This window comes from Vigna unguiculata, chromosome 11, assembly GCF_037176805.1.
Source record: "Vigna unguiculata cultivar grain cowpea cultivar isolate G323 ecotype 2 chromosome 11, ASM3717680v1, whole genome shotgun sequence".
Taxonomy (NCBI): Eukaryota; Viridiplantae; Streptophyta; class Magnoliopsida; order Fabales; family Fabaceae; genus Vigna; species Vigna unguiculata.
Window position 1 is genome coordinate 40,824,630 of NC_140802.1, and position 17,315 is coordinate 40,841,944.

General features: G+C 27.0%; 1 pseudogene across 1 annotated transcript; it reads left to right on the forward strand.

The window, feature by feature from the left end:
- The first annotated feature begins 5,337 nt into the window (after positions 1 to 5,337).
- On the forward strand, positions 5,338 to 9,569 carry LOC114168865 (uncharacterized; annotated as a pseudogene). Its single transcript, XR_014986256.1, has 4 exons — positions 5,338 to 6,431; positions 6,620 to 7,547; positions 7,833 to 7,866; positions 9,013 to 9,569. The product of XR_014986256.1 is annotated as an uncharacterized LOC114168865 (transcript).
- Positions 9,570 to 17,315: the final 7,746 nt, after the last annotated feature.

The window sequence follows — 17,315 nt, forward strand, 5'->3', positions numbered from 1 at the left end:
GAGTAATGTTAGAACTTTCATATCAAACAATTAGTATATAACAATTATGATTAATGTGTCTTCAATTCAACCAAAGTTGTGGATGGAACAAACCGTTTATTACAAAGGAATTGACAAAGACAAGTTCAAATTATATATCCTAAGGTTGGATATCATTTACACCTTAAATTAATTATTTTGTGTAGAAGGTGTGTGTTATTAACTTCATTTATTTTAGTGTAATAATCATATTAGTTCCTTTGAAAGTGGATACTACATCATGCATTGAGTGAAAACTATTATTAGGACAAGAGTTCATGAAAACTAGACAAGGACAAACACTTAAAACTTGTGCATGAATTATATGGTTTCAGAAACTCCATTAATAATATTGTATAATTGTTTTAGGTCTTTGATGATCCCTCACCTATATCGAATGAGACATAACCCAAATAAGACAATAGTGAGCAAACTATCTCTTTCGAAATATAGATTAGGTTTTGATTAACTTTTTGTTTTAACAAACCTAAATTTATTTGTCTCGTAATGTCTTAATAGATATAAAAAACCTAAAGTAACATGTAAAAAGTCATACACAAGAATTTAAGAATTTTAACGTTGGTACGTAATACAACATTATTAAACTATTGACAAGAAATTTTGAACCAACATGCACCCAATTCTAACACGAGATTATTGAGATTTATCTAAAATGTATAACCATGTATACAATCATACTTTATTTCGTATTAAACCAACAATTTTCAATCTTAAATTCCAAATCATATTTTTTCATTACATTTCTACCCTATCACATAGCACTTTCTTACAATTAAACATCAGTGAATCAACTTAAACCTCAAACTAACTAAAAGGAAGAATCCTAATGCAAAATGCAACATTTTATTATCAAAAGTACTTAACATTTCATATATCAAATATGCAACTATAACCTTGACCAAAAGTAATCTCTTTTATTGTTTCATACCATGTAAATGTAATTTTCTTATCGAAATTCTTTTAACGAATTGGAACTTCATTTCAACCTCTACATTATATAGTTAACTATGATTATAGTATTAAGGATATTTTCTTATTTATTTATTTTATGAATAAATTTAAATGGTTATTATAATTTTAAAAATTAAATTGATTGATGATATATATAATTTCAGAAATAAATTTATTTTTGTAATGTGATGATTAGCAAAACCTTTTTTAAAGGTTTGACAAAAGAAAAAGGAATAGTTAAAGGTATTTCAAGTCAGATTGTACGGAGATGGTCATCCTTCGATATAACCTTTTCATTTTGATGAGATTCTTCTGTCACTAAATAAACAAATAAATGTGTAATAATGTAATACTACAGTTATTTATACATTTTTTTAATATCAGTTTTTTTATAGGCATATCTAATAATTATTCATAACTTAATTATTGAACAAGAGTGTATAAAAGTACTGTCAACAGACGGTGTCAACTCGACGTAAAATTATATAAATCATTCATCTTCAATTGATACAAAATCATAATATTGTTTCAAAGTTTTATTCATAAAATAAAAATAACAATATTAAGTACATCATAATAATAATGGAAAGTGTATAACTTAATATTACGTTAGTCGAAAAAATAGCTGATATGTCAAGTTTAATTTAACATTTTTAAAAAATATATACGTTTTATTCAAAATCAAAGACTAATCTCATGAGAATCATGATTTGGTTAATATCTTTCCAAATATAATTTTTCATAAGCACATATTAAAGATTTTCTTTTTTCTGAAATAGACTTAGAAGACTAATCACCTTTGACCGTCTTTTTTCACAAATATAAATTCAATTTTAATATAGGTTTCTGTTATTTGTTGCACTCATTTATTTTAATACATTTTTACTAATCATAATTATATTTGGATTTTATCAGAAGTGTCTGATAGGTCTTTCGAAGAAAGATTTTACTAAAAATACGCAAAATATCAGTGAAATATGAATTCAATTCACATCAAAAATTGACATCAATCAACAAATTATTGATTTTGGTATTATTGATAGATCTTTCATAGAACAATTTTAGTGGATAAACAAAAAACCAATAAAAATCTTTCTATGACAGACTGATAATATTTATCACCTTTAAAGTATGAGTTACTCGTATAAAAGACATGACAATACTTCCAACATAAAACCTTTATTTTTCTTATATATTATTTAACTTTTTTTATTTGTACTCAATATAAACATTAAACTCTTACTTATATTCCTAATCCTTTAAATATAAACTTAAAAATAAATTTACATGTTAACCACAATGATTTATCATTTGTTTTAGTGGTGAATGTTAAAATAATAAGTATTATTTTAACTATAATCGTCATAATTAAAAAGACGTCTACCACATTACTATTTACATGTCAAAGTGAATAATGTTTGCAATGTCCTTTGGTCTTCAAAGATTAATTTACCTTTATTTATATTTTAAATTAAACGCATATGCATGAGAAATTAGTGAAGCAGAGTCCTTAAAATAAAGCAGTTGCAGTGGCATTATATTTGTTGTTGTGGGTGATGTACGTCAAAATCAGAACTCAGCATCGTTGTTCCCACAGAATCAAGTCCCTTGCAAAACCAAACAGATAACATTTGAACTATTGCAACACGCAATATTTCTGCAATAATTGTGATGTATGAGATTCATTGTCACTTGTTCTATAGACAAACACAAATCAATTACTATAAATCGTACGTAGTTGTTAAAGTTATCACATGCCGCAACAAAATAGTTTGTGGTATATATGCATTTATCCGTTCCTTGCATTCCTCGAGCAAGGTTTACCAACAATTTTTGAAAAGAATCTTATTATAAACTACTTTTTCTACTTAACTTAAAATAACTATAGCGAATTAGAGTGTTTTTATCTGTAAGTTATTTGTGGCTGATTTTTTTTTAAACATTTATACATATTTTTTACCTCTAATATATTTCATATATAATAATACAACACTTAAGAATCAATTAAATAAAGTCAAATAGACACCAAGAATAACATTGGGCATTGATTTGTTTAGGGGAACGTGGATGAAATTCTAGACTCCAAGAAAACAACAACAAAACTGAAGCCCTTGTTACCTATCCATTTTAATAGCTTCGCAAAGAATGTGCAAAGCTTTTTTGTGTCTAAGGTTCGTCATTTTTCAAACAAGATTTCACCATGATTGCATCCTCTTCACAAATTGCTGTGGAGCTTGATACAAAGAAACATAACAGGAATAAGCGGAATCTAAATGAAATTGATTTTGTACGTGTCAAATGTTAATGGTCAACAAAATGTGTGATTTATAGGTCAAATGTAAATGTAAATTTTGATCGATTAATTATAGAAAAATATCATTGTATATCTTTCACATTCGATGTTTATATGCCAGACTTAAATTTTAGTGACATGAAAGACACTTATTGTGTTAGTTTCAATAAATTTAAAATGAAAAGTTTTTACCTCCTCGCCTTGCCTCCACCATGCTCACGTGTGCACACCTCCATGCCTTGGTCATTGAACTTAACACCTTCCTTCTTCGAGTCAACCTAGGGTCCTTTATTTAAAATTTATTTTTCAAGTTTTTTTATGCATTTCAATAGATATGCAATTGCATCCAAGAAAAACTTTAATTCCTCGTTAAAATATATATAGAAAAAACTTTCAAAACTCATAAATCGAAAAATAACAAAATACAAAATCGAACAAAAGAAACACATTTCTAATACTATTACAAATTTAACAAATAAAATAAAAATAACACCAAAATAAATAGAAAATAAACATACAAAGAGACTAAGATAAAAAGATTGGTACATAGAGTAACATGAGATTTAAGAAATGAAATCTATCAAAATCTTCAAAAGAAGACTTTAATATAAAAGAATCAAGAGGCCACTAGTGAAATCAGGATATGAAAAGTTACATAAATAAAAAAGAAAAAAGAAATTAAAATTAATTATAAGAAAATAAAAACAATTAATCATTTTCTTTTTTTCAAATAAAATTATAATTTATTGAAAAAAAAATTAACATTGTAAATATCATTTTTAATGTTAATAAAACTCAATAAACACGAATAATAATTTAATTAAATTTTAATCCCAAATATAAAATTATAATTAATTTAATAGAGACTTATTAATACTAACAAAAAATAGACTTATAAAAAAAAGTTAAACATTTTCTTTTTTAAACATAATTCTATAATTAATATAATAGAAACATATTATTATTAAAAAAATTATATTTTTGTTAGGCTTAAAAAGAATGATTTATCTCGGTCAATCTTAGAACCATCCTTCATCAACCGGTGTAATAATAGAACATGTTCTCAACTTTTTACACTGATATATCTATCTCATTTTTTAACTAATATAATACCTTGCGTAGAACCGATGTAATATATATTAGCGTAAACACAGATGCTATCGTGTTTGTGCATTTGCATTTTTTAAATATGTGTGATATTATATTAGTAGGTGATAATATTGTAATGTTATTAAGTTAATATATAAATTAAAATTATATTTATTAAAAATAAAGTGAAATATATCATAACAGATGAAAGAATAACCATTGATAAATAAAGAAGAAGAGAAGAAGTAGAGACATTCGATTTTATAAAAAACTTGTAAAGGTAACGGTCAATTTTTAAAAATTTAATAAATTATTATATTTAAAGAATAAAATTGATATTTTGAAATATGAACACAAAAAGAGAAATTCTCTTTATATATTATTACAGATGATGTCCGTATCAGTGAATTGTATAGGACAAAGTCACATGACTATAGACTAGTAGGGAAGTTCAACATTAGGAGGGAGAGACAAACGTTAATGACATTCCGAGAAGCATCAAATACAACATAACGATGAGAAAAAAGAGAAAAGTGAGGGAAAAAAATGAGTGAACACTAAATAGAAAAAAAGACTATATGTTATTGGTAAATAAATTTGAGATTGAAAAATTACACGAATTCCCATGTTTGTCATAATATTCTTTTTCAATTTTTAACAAATTGATTTAAGAGATTCAATGTAATTGTTTTATTTTACATCATTAACCTAATAAGAAAAGAAATTTAATATATTTTGCATATCATTATGATTTATATTTGTGTACATGAATTTGGTTTTCTAAACATGTAGAGAGAGACATTTTCCACCACTTAGCAATCACAAAGCAATATTTTTCAACCAATACGCGTTGTGTCCCTTTATATATATATATATATATATATATATATATATATATATATATATATATATATATATATATACACTACCCAACCTACTCTTATTCTTCCACTTACCATCTAATTCCAAAATCAAATTCCTTCTCTCTCACCTCGTTCCTCATTTTCCCTTTCTTTATCCTTTTATCTTGGATGATAAATCCCCTCGTTATATATTATTATTATTATGGACATAGTTTCTTGGTATTATAGTTTATATATAAATATTTGATTCTTCTCATACTTGAGCACTTCACCAATCTTTGCATATACCTTTATTTCTTTAAAGCACTTTTCCTTTACCTTTACCTGCTATGACTCCTCAGAGGGATTGGTGTTTAGATTTGATTCGCAACGATGCTTCTCCTTTTCTTCTCCTTCTTACTGGGAAACCCTTTTCTTTCATTCGCTTCAATTGAAAAGGATGTGTTTTAATCCCAACATTTTTTTCCAGTTTTCCTCGATCTACAGTTTCTTCTTAAAGCATGATTTTTTGTTCTTCTTTTTCGACAAGATGTTTTTCACAGCTCTATTACCTTTTTTTTTCTTTACTTTTCTTCACATGGTTCTTGAGGAACGAGTTCATCTCATCCACTAAAAGGGCCTCGTTTACCGAAATCAAACATAAATTTGCGCATAAAATCTCTATTTTTCTTCTACCTATTTCTATGTTCCAGTACTGTCATTAAGTTTTACTGTTAATTAATCAGTCTCAGTCTCTATGCATCATGTTCCCTTTTCCCGTTTCTGTTCAGACAATTTTCCGTTAGATTTGCCTTTTCTGTGTGAAACTTGTGGCAAAATGATATCATAGGTTGTATTCATAATTTGTTTAAGGAGGTTTTGTTGGTAGCTTTAGATGCATGGAGATTTTGCCAGTCGTTATTTGCGGATGTAGCATCATCAAGATTCACATGCTGTGATGCAATCTGAGAGCTGTGCCAACCATGCCATAGGTCTTATGGAAGTGAGAATCTTGATGATGCTGCATCAGCCATAAACGACTACTTTCAAAAGTTGGATAAGGACTATTCTATAATAATCTCAGCAAGTGGGCCAAAAATATATATAAAAAAAAAAAGGAAAAAAGAGAAATGAGAAACCCCCCTTCAGACATTATCTGATCTGCGCGTTTATACCAAGAGGCAACCTTTCCCACTTTGCTTTTTTGTTGGTGTCAGGTGGGTTTTGCTGTTTTAACCTTTGATTTTTTTCAAATTATGGTACTGCTAATTTTTTATTTATTTCTACATATATAGGTTCTTAGTTCTGTCTTTTTACTTATTTATTTATAGTTATTGTTGTTATTATTATCACCATATGTAGCTCGCTTTGCTTTACATTAATTAGCTCTTCTGTGTTTTTGCAGAATCCTAGGTTTTGAAGTTTAGGCTATTTGGAGGCCTTGAGGAGCGGCTGTTGGGTCCTTTATGTGCTGACTTCACAGATCTATGATGAATATTCCTTTTCAACAGAAATGCTGGGATCTAAATGGTGTCTTTTCAGTTTCTAAATATAGATGCAGATATCACTTTATCCAAATCTGAAGAGAATGTTATAGGCGCAACCACAGAGAAAGTTAAAATTATTATTTCGAATTTAGGGTGTACTCAGTAGCTAGTGTTCATGCTCATAAATGACGGTAACTTTTACTTTTATCAGATTTTTTTCGCCTTTAATTAGATCTGCAAATAACTGCAATGCTACATAGCTAACTATTGAATACTAAACACTGCACCGATCTTCAAAATCTTTCTCAGAGCATGCAGTTTCGTGCTTACAGTGCACTGATTTTTGGCTTTGGTATGAACAATGTCCAAGGCTTTGGCTTTGGTATGAATGAACCAATAATCACTTGTAGCCTCTGGTTGGTGGACCAAGTTGGAATCTCTAGGGTACCCTTTCTGTGGGAGAGATGTTTCAGTGCATCTGTTACTATATAATGTTCAAAGTTAAATAGTAGAAGTTATTTTGTAAGAATAAAATAGCTTCATTATTCATGATAGTGATGATTCGGTATATTGAAGATCTTATCTTATGGAAATCTGTGTGCCCCCATCACTGTCCAACTCTTGGTCACATATTCTCGCTGCTCCATCATTATGAATATGTTGTGTACACTGTCTTTGCCCGAAACAGCTTGCCCTATTTCTTTGTAGGGAGGGTTGTGGATCATACATGCATCAGGCCCACTCATCTTCTTCTTCTCTCTCTTCATTGGTAAAGCCACACAATTTTTGTGCCCTTTTTTATAAGGGTAGTCTCTCCTATGCAATTAGGTCTCTAAACAGTTATGTGTCTGTGTGTTTGTATTTAGGATATATGCTGCTAATTAATATAGAGTACATGTTTGAAGCTTTTGGTTTTTTTATTTTTTTCTGTGCATGAGGGAGAAGGACAAAGGGGTTTAATGAACCTGAGTGAGTACATAAAATTACTTTTTTTCCTCGAATAATAATATGGTTGAGAAAGAGCATATAAGAGGGTGCATGTGATGAATCTGTTTTTATTATTTAATCTTTGGCTATATTTTTATTGAAAGTGACAGACAGATAATGCACTAAGTACATGCTTAATTTCAGGGAGCACATGGATCATTTAAACCCTTGTTTTCAGGTGATCATTTAAATTGAAAGAACAGTTTCTTATAATTTAGGGAGAAGTGGATCACGTACATGGATTTTTTTACAGGTCCTATTGCATGTATATTATACTTGTACTATTTTTCAGCAGCCATTTTATTGAATGTACAAGCTTCTTTGAGTATTTTATGAATTCATCTGCATTTTGTTGAACTTGATAACTCATTGATACAGTGTGATATTGCTGTCATGAAACAAGAACAAGAACAGCAATAATATGAAGAGATTCAAGAAATAGCCGTTAGAAAATATCTTCTATGAGGCATGATGCATTAATTCATTCTGGCCAATATACTCTTGTTATTCTTTTTGTTTTTCCAGTTTTCTTAGTTCTAATTTATACATTTGCGCTTTTTGTTTTTGTTTGATTAAAGTATTCATGTACAAGATTATTTTTTTTTGTTGACAAAAGCTTTTCATAGAAGGAAAAATATCTATTATATTAAAGATTTAAAATATAAAAGCCAGTTAATATTCCTTAATCTTTAGAAATGGTGCAAAGGATAAAATATTCATATATGATAATGCTATCTAACTGCTACTTATGTGCATCTGTATATCTATACTTGCATGCTCTGATAGTATTTTGATTTTGATTAGTAACACACTAATATAGTAATAACCTTCCACTGTGTATTGTGTTCATCTTTTGCTTTCTGTCTTATTTCTACTGAGATGTATAATATGTATATTTCAAGAAATTTCTTTGTCCCTGCCCATTATTCAAACAACATATATAAACTCAAGATCAAATAAATTGTAAGAGAGCATAAACTTGTTTTGCTGGTGTTAACCTTTTACGAAAAACCTGAGATCTTGAAGAGAATAAATGGGAAACCCTAAGTACACAAGCAAACTCTGTACTTTATTTTTACGAAAGGAACCATCATTTGAACTAAAACTCTAACAATTGTAAAACATTCATGTTTCTCTACTTGAGCTTGTGCTAACCAGCATCACTGATGAAAGAAATTCTGTGTGAATTACTTCTATACTTAAAATTGCATCAGCTATGTGCTTATAACGCTGGCATCATCTTTGTTAATTGATTAGTAACTATCTGTTGTAGTAATGTGCAAGGTTTATGAATGTCACAATTTGACTATTGCCAAATTTTCAGGCACAAGTAGCACGTGAAGATAAGAAGTTGTGGGTTCTGCGTCAAAATGGACATAATCACATGCCACTGCATAGTACTATACACACATTGCTTCCATTATTGAGTGTGCGGTTGTATCAGAAAAACAAATGGAATCCTTTCAGTTTGTCTGCAATATTCTATAGCTATGATGAAGGATTCATTTGTTTGAAGTAAGATGCTATAGCACACTGTTTTGTTTGACCCTAAGTTTTATATAGTTTGATATATGTGGTACAAAATGTTCTGACGAGATTCCCGTATCACGTCATGTTGCTGAGGTACACACATTGATTTTCATGCAAACATGGTGTGGAAAGGAAGAAGAACTGATATAGTTCTTCAGCTTTTACTATTTTTCGCCTTCAAATCTTGAATTGGTATTCTGTAAATATGAATGTGGAGATAGACATATTTGACCACGTTTACTCTATTCCAACTATCTGGTGAGTGAAGTGAATTCTCTTTTTCACATCACTGATATTGGGAAGCTATCATTCAAATAGTGACACGATTTAGACAGTCACATTTTGCCCTTATTATATCTCCAGAGATTCTCAGTAAACCACTTCATCATAGGATTATATTATTATTATTATTATTGTAATGTTCTTTATTGTATGTAATTTCATGCATGGTTAGATATTATGTTTCTGAGTGGATAAACTTGTAGGAAAATAAAATGATAATCATGAGGTAGTTTTGCTTATGAAAAATGTTAATCAGTTGAATAAAGAGAACTTCTGTGAGTGTTAAATGCACATGTTCATTATCATATAAGTTTATTTTAGTTTTCATTCATTATTATCTATAGAAATATATTTAAAAGTTTTGAGGATTAAATTTATGAATAATATTAAGGTTTAATTACTTTTTTTTGTCTAAAAATATTAAATTATTTTTTTTGGTTATTTTTAGTCTTGATTTGATCATAATTATTGAAAAAAAAATTGATGTAATTTAATTTTTTTTGGTTAAACTTTTAAAACAGATTAAAGATTTTTTTTATGAGAACTAAAGTTAATAAAAATTGTTTGTTTTGATGGTATAATTAACATAATTTTAATGTTAATTTAGGTAAAAAATCTTTGATTGGTTTTGAACAATTTAACAAAAAAGTTCAAACTTTATCTATTTTTTAAAAATTAAGATCAAATCGTGGAAAAAAAAAATAAAGGATGAATCTAATAATTTTTAGAAAAGTTAAAAGAAATGGTAACATTTGTTTTGATATCAATTATTAGGATCGAACGTTTATAACTTGATTAAAAATTATAACCATCGGTTAGAATATATCTTTTTACATTTAAAAAATGTAATACAAGTTCAAACATCATAATTTAATTGTGATTCAAAAATCATTAAACTTTTATTATGAGATAATTAATGTCATATACAACAATCAATCCGATGAGAAAATCCAAATGTTTAATTGTGATTCGATCAAAATAATCTATTAGAAGACAACATTGCAATACCCGGTAATTACAGACTTAGATGTCTAAAAAGCAGAGTCCATTACTTAATTAAAGTACGATTATCAACAATTAGAATTGTAGAAAAATAAATTCATGAATGGTTGTGTTTTAATTTAAAAAAAAAATCTTAATATGAACTTATCTTAAAAAAAAAAAGGGAGAATTCAAATAATAGCAGTTTAATTTAAATGGATCATACAGACATATTATATATATATATATATATATATATATATATATATATATATATATATATATATATATATATATATATATATTTCATCACGTAGTAAAACAGTGGAAGCTTAAACATATTATTTGTTCAAGCGCATTGTGAGTAGTTTGTTTTTTTATTTTTCAATTTCTATTTTCAGAGATTGGTATTATTCATGTCATAATTTCTGTTATATAATGGAGTTTGTCAGTATTATTTTTGTGAAATAAATAATTTATTACACTTAATTTTTCTTATTAAAAAAAAGAAAAAAAAAGGTTAGAGTAGGTGTAATGCTGAGTTCACAGGAAATAGAGTCTGACAGAAACTACTATCAGCCTCGGAGTTGTCGCTTACTTGCAGGACAGTGGTAGCATGGAAGCCAAGCTTTTCTGTACTACTCACCCTCATTACAATTATTATTATTATTATTATTATTATTATTATTATTATTATTATAATTATTAATTACATTTTATTTTAAATCAATAAAGAAACAAAAGAGAGAGAGTTAGTTTTAATTAATTTTTCATTTTCTTTTAAAGTTGATAAAACTGATCTTAAATGTTATTTAAATAAAGTTTAATCCTGAATTTATGTTAAAATGTGAATTTTTTTTAAAGGTAATAATTAAGATCAAATTTTTAATATTAATAATAATAATAGAAAAGAGATAGGTAGGGTTGCGTTAGTTTGTGGTACGAAGGTGAGGCTTATCATACTCTGGCAGGGACAGACCAATCAGTATCTAAATTTTGGAAGCAGAGTGTTCTTTCTGAGCAGATTTGGCATTATCATGCTCTGCATTTCTACTTCTCAATAATGCAAGCTTTTCGAACTTGCTTTTCCTTTTCTTTTCTTTTATTATTATTTTACTTTTCTTCTCACACAAACTCCCCACTAACACTTAATTACACGGATATAATTCAATAATTTATTTTATTTCATCAACGAGTATGTCTACAAAAAAATGTTTCAACATTTAATAATTAGGTTATGATACAAGTTATTATACAAGGATATGTCTACCCTAACTCACTCACATTGTTTCAAACTACCAATGATATATTTAAACTTCGATGCTAAGTCATTTATAAATATTATATAAAAAAAAAATAAACAAAATATGATTTTGGAAGGTAGGTGTTCATAAAATATTTGTGATAGAGCAACCACTTTTTTTTTTGTTAAAATTAAAAAAAAAGAGGATATTTTAATATTTTTTTCTTACAATAAACATTACATTTATTGACTATTACATGTTTTGTTTTTTTATCTGTTGAGTTATTATATTATTTCATGATATCCAAATAATTTCACTTTTTCAAACATTTCACCCTTCACCTAAGATATGTTATTCACATTTAAAATTACATACATGCTTTTTAGTTTTTTTTTGTTATCTTCATCCTTATTGTGTTACAACATAAACCAGTAAGAAAACACTGAATTAGGGTTTATAAGAAAAAAAATATGTGGATTATTTAATGAATTGTTGTAAAAGTTTGATTCTCTGGTAGATTGGAAGAGATGGGTATGGTGGTTGGTCTGAGTAAGAGTAATGATTATGGTTACGTGTAAGGCATTTGGTCCCCACTCGTCGTACAATGTGACCCATCAACTAGATCTCTTTGTACCTCAATATCTATCTGTTTATCTTCTTTTTTTTTTTTATTTCTCTTACAATTTCTAATTTTTTATTCCATTAACTTTTTTATTATTTTTCAATTTTTAATATAATTTTAATCTCTAATCTCTTAACTACTCACAAGCTCCAAGAACACCTTCTGTAAACAAACACCTAAAAATATCACTCTTTACTTTCCTAATTCACATTTACGATTCCATTAAGCTTTTGGGATTGATGATGCTTCCCACATCTTCACTTTTAATTTACATTTAAACTACTATTTCATTTTATTTACATTTATTATTATTATTATTATTATTATTATTATTTTAATATAATACTTTATTATGAAAAATATTTGTGAAATGTAGATAAGAAGTGAATGTTAAATAATATTTTTTTTTCTAAACACAAAGTTCCAAGACTAAAGTCCAAACTGATTTTATCCAAATTTTCTCTTTTTAAGCCCGTCTTTTCATTCCTTGCAGCTTTTACTTAAACAAATTGAGATTAAACATAAACTAAATTTAATTACAATTCAGGAAATATTTTGCATGTTTAAGTACAATACAAAAACATGTGTGAGAACCTGAAAAAAAATTATAATAAAATCAAATTTATATATTTTTTAATATATTAAAAATTTAAAGATTTACAAGAGGGTTATTTCAGGAACAATTTCTAAAAATCCCTTGCAATTTCAATTCCCAAATATTACATTCTTTAATATTTTCTCATTATTCCTAAAAAATATGACTTTCTTCCATGTTTCTTTAAGATTCAATATAATTGAAGTGGTAGAAGGGAAGAATTCTACTATATAATTCAATTTCATCGCAAGATAAGTTTAAGTTTCTATTACATACGTAGAATCAATATATTATCTTATACATACAGTTTTTTTAAATTACATGTAATTTCTTTATTTCTAAGATGAAACTCTTTCTCTTAGTCAGAGGCGGAGCCTCATAGGAGTAGGGAGGGGTCTAGACCCCCAAATATTTTCGATTTTTTCAAAATTATATATCCATTTTTTTAATTTTTAAAAATTTTGAAAATTTTAAAATTATAAATAGTATATTTTAAAAATTGATGATAATTAAATTGTCTCTTTTTGTTTATTTTATAAAATACAATAGTTAATGTTAATAAATAATAAAAAATAAAAAATATATTTAGGTTTAATTTGTTTTCTAGTATCTGTTTTCGTCTAAAAATATCAAATTGTCACTAAATTGAAACTAAAAGAATTGGAAGATCAACTTACATTTTCGAAAATAATAACCAAAAGAGTAATTAAATCAAACATTTATTAAAATATTTTTTATTTTCTTCTGTCATTGCCTTTTAAAATTTTAACAAAATTGTACTCATCTCTCACTATCATATGTTTTTTTTGAAGAAAAATGAAGTTAGACACATACTCATTATGTTTGCTCTCATTTCTCATCTGTTTCCTTCATTTCTCGAAGAAAAAAAATGTAACTCTCTCTTGTCTTACTTGATGATGAAATATTACTTTAATAGTTATTAAAATTATTTTTTATCTCATGAGCCTTTTGTATACTTACTTTTTATGATTATAGAAGAAGAAAAAATCATGTATTATGTGTTTTTTTATAACCGATTTTTAATTGTGACTTGATTATAATATATTTTTCTTCTAATACTTATGTCTCTCAATATTTTATTAGATTATGATAAATTATTTTTTAATATATTTTAAAAAAAAGCATATCGATGAAGAATAAAATAATGAATTTATTTTGTAGAAGTAGTAAAAGGGAAGCTACACGTGAAGATGAAAACAAGTTAAATTATATTTCTTCACATCTTTTAAAATATTTAAAGCATTATACTAATAATCCAATCTAACGATCCAATTGTTTTATAGAAGATAATTTTTTAAAGTGTTATACTAATGGTCCAATCAAATGATCAAAAAATTATATTATTCTAGCCCCTCCAAAACTCTTGGTCAAGATCCACCACTGCTCCTAATAATTCTAAAATTTTAAGTGATAGAGTCGTGTAGGGGAAGAACAGTGATAAAGTGTATTTTATAAGGTAAAGTGAGTAAATTTCTTTCAAATTTTAAAGTCATAATGTTGAATTTAAATATTAGAGTATGAATTTGTAGTTAGTTGCATACTGACCTTAGTATGAGAAAGATAAGAAATTATTCTGGTTGGAGATGTGAGGTTGATTTAGACTTTTGATTCTGTAAAATTGTGGATTTATGACTATTAGTATGGTTTAGGGAATTTTTAGTTAAAATACATGATTTAAATCATGTTGGATTGATGAGTTGTTTGGGAACATGACTTAAGTGTTACTTCTTTATGCTGGTAAGAATATAGAAGGGATAATTAAGTTTGATGTCATAATAAAGAATGTGACATATTGAGTAGCTTATTAGAATGTTGTAAGATAGGAATTAGAAAAATATGAAGTGATGAGAAAGCTTTAAATGAAAAACAAAAAATTGTTTTGCCTATAGAATTACTATCTAGACGTAACATGTTAGTTTTGTTTCTACTGGTGGTGGTTTATATATTGCCAAATGGTTTCCTTTGTCTATTACAAGTTACGAATTGTGCATAAATTTTTTTGTTGTACATTTCAATTTTTGTACAATTATTTGTATAAGTTCTGAAGATTAGGAAGAATGAATATTTTATCAATACAAAAGTTAAATGATAAATAGAGTATCTATTATAGAGTCATATTATAAATATATCTCTTGAATGTAAGATTAGTTGTGAAGTTTTAATGTGTTATGGTTGTCACATTAGCTATTTTCAAGGAAAAAGGCTAATCTAGGACTTGATCTTGTGTATTGAAGGGGACTTCTGATGTGGGACTATCCTAATTCTACTAGTATCAAACTCACATAGAGATGTTAACTAGGTGGTGAGACAAAGGAGGCTTCACAAAGTTGACAGTATGATATGAAAGAAGATCATACTTAAGGAACTAGTGAAGTTAACCCTGTCAATACTGGATGAGATATATGATCTTCCACTTGAGTTACTGTTGTATAGAAGAAGAAGAAGAGAGTCAATATGACAAATGCAAAGTCTCACGAGTCCATTCAATATAATAATCTTCTGGTAGAGTCTAGAGTCTAAAAACTTCTCTATAGTTTGATGCTTGGACTTTAGTTAACTGACTATGATTTAATATTTTGGTGGAGATTATGATATCTTTCATTTATAGTTTTTTTGTTGGTGTGATATTTAACTCACCTTTGCATTTTGTATCTTTTGTTTCTCTTATCCTTGCGATGATCATATATTGTTTATATATGGGATCAGAGTTAGGAACTGATACTAGAAATAGAGATGGAGCTATTAACTGAAGAAGTAGTATAAGAATGAGTTAGAGAATGTGTTATCTGAAAGATTGTATTGAGCTTTTAGTTCCAATCTTAGAGTATATATGTTTTATACTATATTTTGAAATACATTGGTATTGAGTTAAGAACTAAATTGTAACTTAATTTAACTATAATAACTTATGTTATTAATGAGTTATAATCTTAATTATAATTATTAAGATAATGGTTAAGAATATAGGATTTTTACACAACGGAATAAAATTTGTATAATAAAGGGAATGTAACTTTTTTAAAATAAAACATACTCGAAAATAGTTTTTATAATCATTAAACAAACAAAAAAAAACCGTAAAATAGTAGATCATAAAATGATAATTTTCTTAAAAGAAATATGCTTTTGATACTTAAATATATTTAATATTAAATCTTCTTTTGAGATATTATATTATTTATTTACTTTTATTTTGTCATATAAAATACAAGATCTTATAATATCTTATTTAACTTATACTTTAATAATATAGTTTTCCTTAAGATCTTAAGTGAATTTTTCTTCGTGTCTAATTTAATTTTTATTCCATTTTGAAAACTTGTAATTAAATAAATGTTTATTATTTAAATGTTAAAAATATTAATAATTAATGTTTTTAAGTAATAAATGTAACGGTGATAAAAGTACAAACATTAAATCTTACTATTAATCGAAAAACATACAAAATCTTTCAAATATATTTGGTTAGGTTCATTTGATAAACGAACTCGTATATTTATATTATTTCTTATTCTTTATATTAAACCATGTTGGACTTCAACTAATTCGTGAACAATGTAAGACTTATTAATTGTCTCTATAAATAGGAATAGTTGTTAAGGTAAAAGGTTAACATAAGTTATCCTTCTCAAAACAAATTGTAAGAAATTAACTTGAGCGTCAAAGTGTCTTTTGTAAGTACTCTACAAATCCACTCAAACATGGGGTGTTGGGTCAATGAACCATTTAGACACTCGGCTCCCAATTGACTCGACCTCTCGATCATAGTCAACACTTATGTTAGTGGAAAACGACAAGTGCACTTATCGCTCGTAGCAAATGTTCTATCCACAAGGACTTGTGCAACACATGACAACTATCGCAATTCACAATTCAATTAGATAACAAAGTTCACAAAAATACGAAGAAACTTTTTTTGTATTTTTATCAAACAATTTGTGCATAACAGAAATTTAACATAAAGTATATACAATTGTCAAGACTATATTTCCTTCACTTCATTCCCATGCATTCAAAAACATCTCAATTACATATTTAAGTGAAAATTGACTCACACGATTACTCAAATCTTATCCCTAGTGACTTTGAGCATATGATAACTCATCAAAGTCCAATTCCTTGGATCATCAACAAGTAAAACCATGTATTAAGTTAAAGAGTCTTAAGATTACTAATGAATCATATTATATCCTTAGATACAAACTCTATTAGGTATTTAATTTCAGTTTTTGGTTCAAAAAATATTTTCTAATATCTCAAGAACCAAGTATCAATCTGAGTGGCCAAATCAAAGAAAGCATTAAGCATATAAATCAAATACTAACATTGAAATGGAAAATCATATGTATTAA